This window comes from Rutidosis leptorrhynchoides, chromosome 5 (genome assembly GCF_046630445.1).
Source record: "Rutidosis leptorrhynchoides isolate AG116_Rl617_1_P2 chromosome 5, CSIRO_AGI_Rlap_v1, whole genome shotgun sequence".
NCBI classification, from domain to species: domain Eukaryota; kingdom Viridiplantae; phylum Streptophyta; class Magnoliopsida; order Asterales; family Asteraceae; genus Rutidosis; species Rutidosis leptorrhynchoides.
In genome coordinates, this window is record NC_092337.1 from 241,137,625 (window position 1) to 241,151,556 (window position 13,932).

Sequence of the window (13,932 nt, forward strand, 5' to 3'; positions counted from 1 at the left end):
TATTCTCTGATAGGGATGGCAGATTTATTTCAAGATTCTGGCAGATATTACATCAAGCATTAGAAACTAGTCTAGACATGAGTACTGCCTATCATCCACAAACTAATGGACAGAGTAAAAGGACGATACATATGCTTGAAGACATGCTACGAGCATGTGTTATTAATTTCGGAAACAGTTGGGATCAACATCTACCGTTAGCAGAATTTTCCTACAACAACAGCTTCCATTCAAGCATTGAGATGGCGCCGTTTGAAGCACTTTATGGTAGAAAGTGCAGGTCTCCAATTTGTTTGAGTGAAGTAGGGGATAGACAGATTACGGGTCCGGAGATAATACAAGAAACTACCCAGAAGATCATCCAAATTCAACAACGGTTGAAAACCGCCCAAAGTCGACAAAAGAGCTACGCCGACATTAAAAGAAAAGATATAGAATTTGAAATTAGAGACATGGTCATGCTTAAGGTTGCACCTTGGAAAGGCGTTGTTCGATTTGGTAAACGAGGGAAATTAAATCCAAGGTATATTGGACCATTCAAGATTATTGATCGTGTCGGACCAGTAGCTTACCGACTTGAGTTACCTCAACAACTCATGGCTGTACATAACACTTTCCACGTCTCGAATTTGAAGAAATGTTTTGCTAAAGAAGATCTCACTATTCCATTAGACGAAATCCAAATCAACGAAAAACTTCAATTCATCGAAGAACTCGTCGAAATAATGGATCGTGAGGTTCGAAGACTTAAACAAAACAAGATACCAATTGTTAAGGTTCGATGGAATGCTCGCAGAGGACCCGAGTTCACCTGGGAATGAGAAGATCATATGAAGAAGAAATACCCGCACTTATTTCCAGAAGATACGTCAACACCTCCAACTGCTTAAAATTTCGGGATGAAATTTATTTAACGGGTAGGTACTGTAGTGACCCGAACTTTTCTATGTTTATATATATTAAATAAAATTGTTATTTACATGATTAAGTGTTTCCAACATGTTAAGCAATCAAATTTGTTAAGACTTGATTAATTGAATAGGTTTCATATAGACAATTGACCACCCAAGTTGACCGGTGATTCACGAACGTTAAAACTTGTAAAAACTATATGATGACATATATATGAATATATATATAGTTAACAAGATATTATGATAAATAAACATATCATTAAGTATATTAACAATGAACTACATATGTATATATATCATATTAAGATATATTAATACATCATGATATCATGATAATGTAATAATTTAACATCTCATTTGATTTAATAAACAATGGGTTAACAACATTTAACAAGATCGTTAACCTAAAGGTTTCAAAATAACACTTACATATAACGACTAACGATGACTTAACGACTCAGTTAAAATGTATATACATGTAGTGTTTTAATATGTATTCATACACTTTTGAAAGACTTCAAGACACTTATCAAAATACTTCTACTTAACAAAAATGCTTACAATTACATCCTCGTTCAGTTTCATCAACAATTCTACTCGTATGCACCCGTATTCGTACTCGTACAATACACAGCTTTTTGATGTATGTACTATTGGTATATACACTCCAATGATCAGCTCTTAGCAGCCCATGTGAGTCACCTAACACATGTGGGAACCATCATTTGGCAACTAGCATGAAATATCTCATAAAATTACAAAAATATGAGTAATCATTCATGACTTATTTACATGAAAACAAAATTACATATCCTTTATATCTAATCCATATACCAACGACCAAAAACACCTACAAACACTTTTATTCTTCAATTTTCTTCATCTAATTGATCTCTCTCAAGTTCCATCTTCAAGTTCTAAGTGTTCTTCATAAATTCTACAAGTTCTAGTTTCATAACATCAAGAATACTTCCAAGTTTACTAGCTCACTTCCAATCTTGTAAAGTGATCATCCAGTCTCATGAAATCCTTGTTGTTTACAGTAATATATCATTCAAAATCAAGGTAATACTCATATACAAACTTTGATTTAATTCCTATAACTATAACTATCTTAATTCGAGTGATAATCTTACTTGAACTTGTTTTCGTGTCATGATTGTACTTCAAGAACTTTCAAGCCATCCAAGATCCTTTGAAGCTAGATCATTTCTTGTCACTTCCAGTAGGTTTACCTACTAAACTTGAGGTAGTAATGATGTTCATAACATCATTCAATTCATACATATAAAACTATCTTATTCGAAGATTTGAACATGTAATCACTAGAACATAGTTTAGTTAATTCTAAACTTGTTCACAAACTAAAGTTAATCCTTCTAACTTGACTTTTAAAATCAACTAAAAACATGTTCTATATCTATATGATATGCTAACTTAATAATTTAAAACCTGGAAACACGAAAAACACCGTAAAAACGGATTTACGCCGTCGTAGTAACACCGCGGGCTGTTTTGGGTTAGTTAATTAAAAACTATGATAAACTTTGATTTAAAAGTTGTTCTTCTGGGAAAATGATTTTTCTTATGAACATGAAACTATATCCAAAAATCATGGTTAAACTCAAAGTGGAAGTATGTTTTTCAAAATGGTCATCAAGACGTCGTTCTTTTAACTGAAATGACTACCTCTTACAAAAATGACTTGTAACTTATATTTCTGATTTTAAACCTATACTTTTTCTGTTTAGATTCATAAAATAGAGTTCAATATGAAACCATAGCAATTTGATTCACTCAAAACGGATTTAAAACGAAGAAGTTATGGGTAAAACAAGATTGGATAATTTTTCTTGTTGTAGCTACGTGAAAATTGGTAACAAATCTATATTAATCATATCCTAGCTAACTTATATTGTAGTATACATGTATTCTAATAAATTATGTAATCTTGGGATACCATAGACACGTATGCAAATGTTTTGACATATCATATCGACCCATGTGTATATATTATTTGGAACAACCATAGACACTCTATATGCAGTAATGTGGGAGTTAGCTATACAGGGTTGAGGTTGATTCCAAAAATATATATAGTTTGAGTTGTGATCTAGCCTGAGAGGTGTATACACTAGGTCGTGGATTGATTGAAGATAATATATATCAATTTTTTTCTGTACATCTAACTTTGGACAACTAGTTGTAGGTTACTAACGAGGACAACTGACTTAATAAACTTAAAACATCAAAATGTATTAACTGTAGCGACCCGACAAAATCGTCATTTAACGGTGCCGTCTACGTAGGTCCCATTACATGGTCATAAGTCTTTAAGACAACGTTTGACCGAAAACATGTCGCATTCATTTCATAAGTATGGATGTTTCAAGGTTTACAAAGTAGCTCGACAACTAGTTACAACAAAGTTTAAAGTACAAATGAAATATATGCGACACAATTTGAAAGTAGTCAAAAGACGCTCCACGTATGCAAGTATACTCGACATCCAATGCAAGTATCAAAAAGAATGAGCGGAAGCATGTATCATTAAGCACTCAAGGACCTGCGAAAACATAAAAGAATCTGTCAACGAAAACGTTGGTGAAATCATAGTTGTATGCATAAAGTATATTTGTATCACAAGGTTTAGTATAAATCGTTTATCAAGCGTATACATCTCAAAAGATGTGTTTGTATCACGAGCACCCAATTATCAAGCTTAACTGAATCTTACCTCTGCATAATAGTGTTAGAACCTACACTATACATCGAAAGTACGTTTCATTCATCTGAATGAGGGTTCGTCAAAACCGCATGGCCACACAACAAAATTTCTCGCTTACACTCTACTAGTGTAACTAATGATAATTGGACTTGAGGATTTTCGTTCTGACTCGTATGTATCTTTGCTTTTGTATAGTATTCAAAGTATCAAAGTATGAAAAGTATATATATACATGTGAAAAGTATATATAAGTATGTAATGTATATGTTTTCTCATCCCACTATTTTAAAAGTATAAAAGTATTTGAAAAGTGGGGCTATGATCTCACCTTGAGTGTATGAATGTAAATTTACTCCAACAAGTAACGTGTGCAAGAACAATGCTAGTCTCGACCTAAACAAATAGGTTGTATCAATAACGATAGTCATGATTGGTCAAAGATGTTCAGTTAGTCCTATGGCTCAATACGACTCGATTATGTAGCATGTGAATCAAATTGTCAAGTTTCATGCAAGATACAAGTATAGAATCATGTTAGAAAGATTGCATAATCATTTGGTTAAGTTTGACAAAAAGTCAAACTTTGGTCGGTCAAAGTCAACGAAAAAGTCAACGCATTCGGGTCGGGTCTCGAACTATTTTTCTATGCTAGTTATTCATATATAAGCATGTTAGAACAAGTCTCATGTGAATCGGAGGTCCATAGCGTGCCAAACATTTTTCATATAATTGACAAGTAGGTCAGAGGCTGAACACGCCTTAGGTCGCACCGTGACCCAAGACTGCCGCGCCGCGGCATATAACGTGTGCTGGTACCTGGTCAGTCTCAAATGTCCAAGTCTCAAATCAAAACTCTTTCAAGCATAAATCACAAACCGCTAACACTTAGAACTCGTATCTTATATCGTTAGAAAGGTAATTTGACAAAGAACACAACTAAATACATTTCACCAACCAAAGACATCATTTGCAACAATAGACTTTCCAAGTTAAATGATCAATCAATGCACACATTTAATGCTTCAAATTTTACAAGTGCACATTTATGATTCGGGCATTTAATGCATACATAAAACACGCCGTTTTGTAGATAATCAAGCATACAATACAACTAACTACTTACTAACAATAATTCATGGCATTCAATGCATCAAATATTCATTTCAAGCTTATCAAACCCTAACCCAAATTCACCAAAATCACTAATCAAGTTTATGGAGCTTTCTCAAGCAACCTACACATCACATTGAAGCTAGTGATGTAGGGAACACTTTTAATACATGCATTTATAACATTTAACATCATTCAAACAACCAAATCACCAAATCACCAAATCAAACACACCAAAGTTCATATTCAAGTTAGTTATTTCAAATAACGAAATCGAATATATAAATCATATATTCATGTTAGACTTGAGCCATAGACACTAATTAACAACTTTATAAGTTAAAAACATCAAGAACACAAAATCTAGTGATTTTAGAAAGTTACCCAAATGTAATGAAATCGGTATGGAATCGAAGAGGAAGTTGCAAGGATTCCAAATATGTAATTTGTTTTGTCAAACACTTGCTAGATCATGAGTGGATGATGAGTTCTTTGTAATGGAGATTGAGAGGAAATTGAGAAGTATTGAAAGAAAAGGGAAAATGAAAATGGAAATTAATGAATGGTGGAGAAAGGGTGTTGACTAGTTGACCTGGTCACACCTTTGATCACTTTGCAGCAATGGTCCCTCAAGTTTCATTCGGGTGCGTGAATTACCTAAATGAGATAATTTAAAACGCGTATTAACGGGAGATGTTATAAACATATAACGGAGTTTAAAATAGTATAACCGAAAAGTAAACGGAAAAAGGCGGGATGTTACATTACCTACTCCTTAAAAGAAATTTCGTACCGAAATTTAAGTAGGTGTAGTAGTCGTTGTTTCTTCCTCGGGATGTTGCGTTTCCGAATTTGCGAATAGATGAGGATACTTCCTTTGCATTTGATGTTGTCTTTCCCAAGTAAACTCGGGTCCCCTTTTGGCATTCCAACGGACCTTGACAATTGGAATTCGGCTTTGTTTCAACGTTTTGACGGAGGTGTCCACAATTTCAACTGGTTCCTCCACAAAATGAGGTTTGTCATCAATAGTAAGCTCCTCGAGAGGAATGACGATATCGGGTTCGGTAAGGAACTTTTTCAAGTTAGATACATGGAAAGTAGGATGAACGGAGCTCAACTGAGGCGGAAGATCTAAACGATAAGCAACGGTTCCAACACGGTCCAAGATTTCGAAAGGACCAATATATCGCGGATTTAGCTTCCCGCGTTTCCCGAAACAGATTACACCCTTCCAAGGTGCGACTTTTAACATTACACGATCTCTGACTTGAAATTCGAGGTCGTTGCGTCTTTTGTCAGTGTAGCACTTTTGACGACTCTGGGCCGTCCGAAGCCTATCTCGGATTTGAACGATTTTCTCGGTTGTTTCATGAATGAGTTCGGGTCCAGTAATTTGCGTGTCGCCTACTTCGGCCTAACAAAGAGGTGAATGACATTTTTGGCCATATAAAGCTTCAAATGGTGCGGCGTTAATACTCGCGTGATAACTATTATTGTAGGAGTACTCGGCGAGGGGTAAGTGCTTGTCCAAAGCTTTTCCAAAATCGACAACACAAGCCTGTAACATGTCCTCTAAGGTTTGAATTGTGCGTTCGCTTTGCCCATCGGTTTGAGGATGATATGCGGTGCTCATGTCTAAACGCGTTCCCAAAGCTTCTTGCAAGGTACGCCAAAATCTAGAAACAAAACGACCATCTCAGTCGGAGATAATCGATAAAGGTACACCGTGTCGGGCTACGATCTCCTTGATGTAAAGTTGTGCAAGTTTCTCCATTTTGTCGGTCTCCTTCATGGCGAGAAAGTGTGCGGATAGGGTGAGACGGTCAACAATAACCCAAATGGTATCATAACCGCCCGTCGTTTTTTGTAGTTTGGTGATAAAATCCATTTTATTCTTTCCCACTTCCATTGTGGGATTTCGGATTGTTGAAGTAATCCGGACGGTCTTTGGTGTTCGGCTTTGACTTTGGAACATGTCAAACACTTGGAAACATAAGTAGCTACGTCCCTTTTGATGTTCGACACAAATATTGTTCTTTAAGGTCGTGGTACATCTTATTGGCACCGGGGTGAATCGAGTATCGTGACTTATGGGCTTCATCTAAAATAAGGCTTCGTAGGTCCCCATATCTAGCCACCCAAATCCTTCCGGCAAAATATCGAAGTCCGGTCTCCCTAACTTCGAATCGAGAGACGAGAATGTTCAAGAGCTCATGTGAAATGTTTTCATCCTTGAGAGCCTCATCTTGGGCTACACGAATTTGGCTATTAAGGTTGGTGTAGATGGTGATGTTTAAAGCTCGGACACGAAGAGGAACCGCTCTCTCCTTTTGACTTAAGGCATCGGCTACTACGTTTGTCTTCCCGGGATGGTAACGAAGCTCACAATCATAATCGTTTAAAGTTTCAATCCACCGTCGTTGTCTTATGTTTAGTTGCTTTTGATCGAAGATGTGTTGAAGGCTTTTGTGATCGGTGAAGATTTTACTTTTGGTTCCATAAAGATAATGTCTCCACATTTTAAGTGCGAAGACAACGGCTTCGACTTCGAGATCATGTGTCGTGTAGTCTCATGAATTTTGAGTTATCGAGAAGCATAAGTAATGACTTTCTTTCGTTGCATCAATACACACCCAAAACCATGTTTCGAGGCATCGCAATATACAACAAAATTGTCATTGCCTTCGGGAAGTGATAAGATAGGAGCGGTGGTTAGCTTCGTTTTCAAGATTTGAAATGCGGATTCTTGTTCGGTTGCCCAAATGAATTTCTTTCCCTTGTGAGTTAACGCGGTTAGAGGACGAGCAACCAAAGAGAAATCCTTGATGAATCTAAGGTAGTATCCGACGAGACCCAAAAACTGACGAATGTGAGTATGAGTAGTAGGAGTCTCCCATTTACTAATGGCTTCGATTTTTGATGGATCGACTTTAATACCTTGATCACTTACAACATGACCAAGAAATTGAACTTCCTTCAACCAAAATTCACACTTGGAGAATTTGGCATAGAGTCATTCGTGTCTCAAGAGTTCAAGCACAAGTCGGAGATGTTGTTCGTGTTCTTCTTCACTTTTAGAATAGACCAAGATGTCATCGATGAACACAATAATGAATTTATCGAGATACGGTTTGCACACGCGGTTCATAAGATCCATGAACACCGCCGGTGCGTTAGTGAGACCAAATGGCATTACAAGAAATTCATAACTACCATAACTTGTCCGGAAGGCGGTTTTGGAGACATCTTCCCCCTTAACCCTTAATTGATGATAACCCGAGCGGAGGTCGATTTTAGAATATACACGAGATCCTTGTAGTTGATCAAAGAGGTCATCGATGCAAGGAAGAGGATATCGGTTCTTAACGTCAATTTATTTAGTTCACGATAATCGATGCACATTCGTAGGGATCCGTCTTTCTTTTTAACAAACAAAATCGGAGCGCCCCAAGATGAATGACTAGGTTGGATAAAACCACGATCAAGTAGTTCTTGGATTTGACTTTGCAATTCTTGCATTTCGGATGGAGCGACTCTATATGGTGCACGTGCTACGGGTGCGGCTCCCGGAATAAGATCGATTTGGAATTCAACCGGTCGATGAGGTGGAAGACCCGGCAATTCGTCGGGAAATACATCGGAAAATTCACTAACAATTGGCACATCATCGATATGCTTCTCATTAGACTCGACTTTCTTAACGTGAGCAAGGATCGCAAAACAACCCTTACGGAGTAGTTTTCTAACTTTAAGCACGAAACGAGGTTGAGTCCGGTGCAACTCTTATCGCAATAGACGATCAAAGGTTCGCCATCCTCGATAGGAATCCGGATTGCGTTATTTCATTTAGGGTAGCCAATTCATACCGATTATTACATCGAAGCTTCCTAGTTCCATGGGTATCAAGTCAATTTCAAACTCATTACCCAAAATGTTTAACGTACACCCCCGGTAATATGTGTCGGCACTCAATAGTTTCCCGTTGGCCACTTCAATGGTATAAGTGGTATCTAGTGGAAGTGGTGGAGTGCTAAAAGAATGAGTCAAAGTCTTGGATACAAAACTCTTATCGGCACGAGAATCAAATAAACAAGTAACATAAGTGTTGTTGAGGAGAAACGTACCCGTGACTAATTCATTGTCATTTAGGGCTTCCTTGATGTTGATGTTGAAAGCTCGGCCGCGCGTATTGGGGTTATCTTTCTTCTTTGGGCATGTGTTTCTATAATGGCCCGTTTGGCCACATTCATAACAAACACCCGATCTTGGTGCATTGGGCCCCTTTTGAGCAACGGGAGTGGTGTTTCTACATTCGTGGGCCAAATGGCCACTCTTTTGACACTTGATGCAATACGGCCTTCCACATTCACCCAAATGATGTTTGTGGCACTTGTTGCAAAACGGTAAAGTTCTGGCATAACCTTTCTTACCGTCGAGAGTGAAAGGCTTCTTGGCGGAGTTGTTGTTGTAGTTGCTTGATTGAGAGGGTTCCCACTTTCTTTTGTTGCCGCCCGTTTTATCCTCGACCTTAGGAGCCGGCACTACTACTTCATCCACCATTTCTATCAATTGGTGGGCCATGTTCAAAGCAGCTTGATGATTAGCGGGTTTGGAGAACATCACACCTTATTTGATGCTCTTTGGAAGACCATCCATATAGAGTTCAACCCTTTGAGATTCGGGGTTCACGAGATTAGGACACATCAAGGATAGCTCGGCGAAGTGTTGGTTATAGGCCTTGAGATCGTTTCCGACCGCCTTCAAAGTTCTTAGCTCTTGTTCGAGCTTTCGGGTTTCTTTGCGAGGGAAGTATTCAACAATCATCTTTTCCCTTAATTCGGCCCAAGAGAGGGCATGAGCTTCATCGGTACCCACCGATTGAACATAGGTGTTCCACCACGTGAGGGCTACACCGGTGAAAGTGTGAGTGGAGTATTTGACCTTGTCTTGGTCCCGACAACCGCTTATGCTAAAGACGGCCTCCGTTTGTTCGAACCATTGAGTGAGTGTAACCGGTCCCCCGGTTCCATCATAAGAGTGAGGTTGCACCCCATGAAAGCCTTGTAGGAGCACCCTTCGCTAGAGTTACCAGCTCCTTGGTTGTTGTTGTGGTTGTTGTTATTGTTGTTGTTGGAGGAGTGACCGGTCATGGCCGCCTCTACGGCAGTGGCCACCATTCGTTGTAGTGCTTGTTCGGGAGTCTCATGGCGTGGCACGCGACGAGGAGGCATTGTTCCTTCAAAACATAAGAATACCGTTGATTAGTATTTTCAATAATACTAATCATGATATAGAATAAGGATAGATAGAAAAATTTTCCTTGACTCGCCTTAAATTCTTTATGCCACAATGTCGGAACGTTCATATGAGTCACCGTAATATAATCCCAGAAATTATATTACCCTAATTCATATGTGCATTCGACATTATTTCACTATGTCAAGGTGGCGTGTTAATTAAATTAAATAACGTGAGATTTAGATTGAATAAGAATTAGATATGATAGAAGAGTTCGAGTATAATGTACAAGTAGTCAAGTAATTCCAACTTCAAGTCTATATGCCGGTTGTAGTCTAGACTCACCAATGTACCCTATGACTCGGGGTTGACACCAATGAACTCTAAATCCCTACAACCAATGCTCTGATACCATCTGTAGCGACCCGACAAAATCGTCATTTAACGGCGCCGTCTACGTAGGACCCATTACATGGTCATAAGTCTTTAAGACAACGTTTGACCGAAAACATGTCACATTCATTTCATAAGTATGGATGTTTCAAGGTTTACAAAGTAGCTCGACAACTAGTTACAACAAAGTTTAAAGTACAAATGAAACATATGCGACACAATTTGAAAGTAGTCAAAAGACGCTCCACGTATGCAAGTATACTCGACATCCAATGCAAGTATCAAAAAGAATGAGCGGAAGCATGTATCATTAAGCATTCAAGGACCTGAGAAAACATAAAAGAATCTGTCAACGAAAACGTTGGTGAAATCATAGTTGTATGCATAAAGTATATTTGTATCACAAGGTTTAGTATAAATCGTTTATCAAGCGTATACATCTCAAAAGATGTGTTTGTATCACGACCACCCAATTATCAAGCTTAACTGAATCTTACCTCTGCATAATAGTGTTAAAACCTACACTATAGATCGAAAGTACGTTTCATTCATCTGAATGAGGGTTCGTCAAACCCGCATGGCCACACAACATAATTTCTCGCTTACACTCTACTAGTGTAACTAATGATAATTGGACTTGAGGATTTTCGTTCTGACTCGTATGTATCTTTGCTTTCGTATAGTATTCAAAGTATCAAAGTATGAAAAGTATATATATACATGTGAAAAGTATATATAAGTATGTAATGTATATGTTTTCTCATCCCACGATTTTAAAAGTATAAAAGTATTTGAAAAGTGGGGCTATGATCTCACCTTGAGTGTATGAATGTAAATTTACTCCAACAAGTAACGTGTGCAAGAACAATGCTAGTCTCGACCTAAAAAAATAGGTTGTATCAATAACGATAGTCACGATTGGTCAAAGATGTTCAATTTATCGTATGGCTCAATACGACTCGATTATGTAGCATGTGAATCAAATTGTCAAGTTTCATGCAAGATACACGTATAGAATCATGTTAGAAAGATTGCATAATCATTTTGTTAAGTTTGACAAAAATTCAAACTTTGGTCGATCAAAGTCAACAAAAAAGTCAACGCGTTTGGGTCGGGTCTCGAACTATTTTTCTATGCTAGTTATTCATATATAAGCATGTTAGAACAAGTCTCATGTGAATCGGAGGTCCATAGCGTGCCAAACATTTTTCATATAATTGACAAGTAGGTCAGAGGCTGAACACGCCTTAGGTCGCGCCGCGACCCAAGACTGCTGCGCCGCGGCATATAACGTGTGCTGGTACCTGGTCAGTCTCAAATGTCCAAGTCTCAAATCAAAACTCTTTCAAGCATAAATCACAAACCGCTAACACTTAGAACTCGTATCTTATATCGTTAGAAAGGTAATTTGACAAAGAACACAACTAAATACATTTCACCAACCAAAGACATAATTTACAACAATCAACTTTCCAAGTTAAATGATAATCAATGCACACATTTAATGCTTCAAATTTTACAAGTGCACATTTATGATTCGGGCATTTAATGCATACATAAAACACGCCGTTTTATACATAATCAAGCATACAATACAACTAACTACTTACTAACAATAATTCATGGCATTCAATGCATCAAATATTCATTTCAAGCTTATCAAACCCTAACCCAAATTGACCAAAATCACTAATCAAGTTTATGGAGCTTTCTCAAGCAACCTACACATCAAATTGAAGCTAGTGATGTTAGAAACACATTTAATATATGCATTTATAACATTTAACATCATTCAAACAACCAAATCACCAAATCAAACACACCAAAGTTCATATTCAAGTTAGTTATTTCAAATAATGAAATCGAACATATAAATCATATATTCATGTTAGACTTGAGCCATAGACACTAATTAACAACTTTATAAGTTAAAAACATCAAGAACACAAAATCTAGTGATTTTAGAATTTTACCCAAATGTAATGAAATCGGTATGGAATCGAAGAGGAAGTTGCAAGGATTCCAAATATGTAATTTGTTTTGTCAAACACTTGCTAGATCATGAGTGGATGATGAGTTCTTTGTAATGGAGATTGAGAGGAAATTGAGAAGTATTGAAAGAAAAGGTAAAATGAAAATGGAAATTAATGAATGGTGGAGAAAGGGTGTTGACTAGTTGACCTAGTCACACCTTTGATCACTTTGCAACAATGGTCCCTCTAGTTTCATTCGGGTGCGTGAATTACCTAAACGAGATAATTTAAAACGCGTATTAACGGAAGATGTTATAAACATATAACGGAGTTTAAAATAGTATAACGGAAAAGTAAACGGAAAAAGGCGGGATGTTACAAAAGTGTTGTAAATATATTTTGAATATACTTTGATATATATGTACATATTTGTTATAGGTTCGTAAATCGACCAGTGGCCAAGTCTTACTTCTCGACGAAGTAAAAATCTGTGAAAGTGAGTTATAGTCCCACTTTTAAAATCTAATATTTTGGGATGAGAATACATGCAGTTTTATAAATGTTTTACGAAATAGACACGTGTAATTGAAACTACATTATATGGGTGAATGATCGAAGCCGAATATGCCCCTTTTGCTTGGTAACCTAAGAATTAGTAAACCGATCTACTAATTGACGCGAATCCTAAAGATAGATCTATTGGGCCTAACGAACCACATCCAAAGTACCGGATGCTTTAGTACTTCAAATTCGTTTTTATCATGTCCGAAGGATTTCCCGAAATGATAGGGGATATTCTTATATGCATCTTGTTAATGTCGGTTACCAGGTGTTCACCATATGAATGAATTTTATCTCTATGTATGAGATGTATATTGAAATATGAAATCTTGTAGTCTATTATTATTATGATTTGATAATATATAGGTTAAACCTATAACTCACCAACATTTTTGTTGACGTTTTAAGCATGTTTATTCTCAGGTTATTATTAAGAGCTTCCGTTGTTGCATACTAAAATAAGGACAAGATTTGGAGTCCATGCTTGTATGATATTATGTAAAAACTGCATTCAAGAAACTTATTTTGATGTAATATATTCTTATTGTAAACCATTATGTAATGGTCTTATGTAAACGATATATTTTAGATTATCATTACTTGATAATCTACGTAATGCTTTTTAAACCTTTATCGATAAAATAAAGGTTATGGTTGTTTTAAAAATGAATGCAGTCTTTGAAAAACGTCTTATATAGAGGTCAAAGCCTCGCAACGAAATCAATTAATATGGAACGTTTATAATCAATATGAACGGGACATTTCAATACATGCAGAGGTTACATATGACAGACCATCACCACCTTTACTCACCTATAACACCTTCAACACCCATGAACACGACCACCTTCGCACCACCACCTTTCACAACGAAACCTAAACATCATCGAGATAATTGTAGTTGTTCTCATTCGAGTACCGTACCCCATAACCACCACCATCATCAATCATTATCAAACACCAACCCAACATGAACACCCTTAAGTTATCTACTACTTCACCTCCTTATTTT